The sequence below is a fragment of the Sinocyclocheilus grahami genome, unplaced genomic scaffold, assembly GCF_001515645.1.
Source record: "Sinocyclocheilus grahami isolate Dianchi unplaced genomic scaffold, SAMN03320097.WGS_v1.1 scaffold2071.1, whole genome shotgun sequence".
In the NCBI taxonomy this organism is placed as follows: domain Eukaryota; kingdom Metazoa; phylum Chordata; class Actinopteri; order Cypriniformes; family Cyprinidae; genus Sinocyclocheilus; species Sinocyclocheilus grahami.
In genome coordinates, this window is record NW_015507250.1 from 22,330 (window position 1) to 23,475 (window position 1,146).

The 1,146-nt window shown below is 49.0% G+C and overlaps 1 long non-coding RNA gene across 1 annotated transcript; it reads left to right on the forward strand.

Annotated features, from left to right (window-relative positions):
* Positions 1-17: 17 nt before the first annotated feature.
* On the forward strand, positions 18-864 carry LOC107573935 (uncharacterized). Its single transcript, XR_001607596.1, has 3 exons — positions 18-117; positions 645-728; positions 805-864. It is a non-coding gene; the product is annotated as an uncharacterized lncRNA (long non-coding RNA).
* Positions 865-1,146: the final 282 nt, after the last annotated feature.

Genomic DNA, 1,146 nt, shown 5'->3' on the forward strand with positions numbered 1-1,146 from the left:
GTGTGTGTGTGTGTGTGTGTGAGTGTGTGAGAGAGTGTGTGTGTGTCAGTAACACACACTCATGTACTGTGCTGGTTTTCTCTCTGTCGGTGGAACAGTTGCTGGGATTTGACACAGGTATCATCTGTAAATCAATCACAAGCTCCTTCATCTGTCCTTCCTCAGCACCCTCCTCCTCCTCCTCCTGTTGCGATCACACTATCATACATTTATACATGTCATGTATTTTCCTATTTCACCACATACAATCAGTCTGTGTGTCGTCTGAGTTTCTCTGTGTTCATGTGCTTCATTGGCATGATGTGAATCAGTACATTTGCATTGGTAAGTTAAGTAGCAGGTTGTCTTTCATCACACCAAACTCATTTAAAATCACAGTAAACGTACAAGTGGCGCTATTTGCATGTACATCAATCCCTGACCAAAGAAAGCTGCTTCATCTCATTTGATTATTTCCTGTTTATTTTGAATTTGGTCGACACAAAGCAAAAATCAGATGATTCATAAGTGCAGTTTGAGCCGCTGTGGGCGGGGCCTACAGGAGGCGGAGTCTTCTTCAACCAGCTGTGAGCTCTGAGGAGCCCCGCCCTTCTCATTAGCATACCGTGTACACCGTGATGACATCACTTCCTGTGTGTGCGCAGTGGCCGTGACTCTGGAGCCGCTGGAGGGAGCGGAGACGTACGTGAACGGGAAGCAGATCACCGAGTGTGTGTTGCTCAAACAGGGTGAGTGTGTTCGAATGAGCGTGAACCCGCCGTCCTTGTGATCACATGACCCTGAGCTGGACCTCTCGTGACGCAGGCAACCGCATCGTGATGGGCAAGAGCCACGTGTTTAGGTTCAATCACCCGGAGCAGGCGCTCACTCACATACTCAGACGCACTCACTCACACACACACACAATCACTCACTCACACACTCACTCACACACACACACACACTCACTCTGTCTCAGGTTACAGGATGTGGAGATTCAGTATCGGCGAGAGAAAGAGGAAGCAGATCTACTGCTGGAGCAACAGAGACTGGTGAGAGATACTCACACACACACACACACACACTCACACACTCTCGCACACGCGCACACACTCACACTCGTACACACTCTCACACACGCATGCACACACACACATACACAGGACA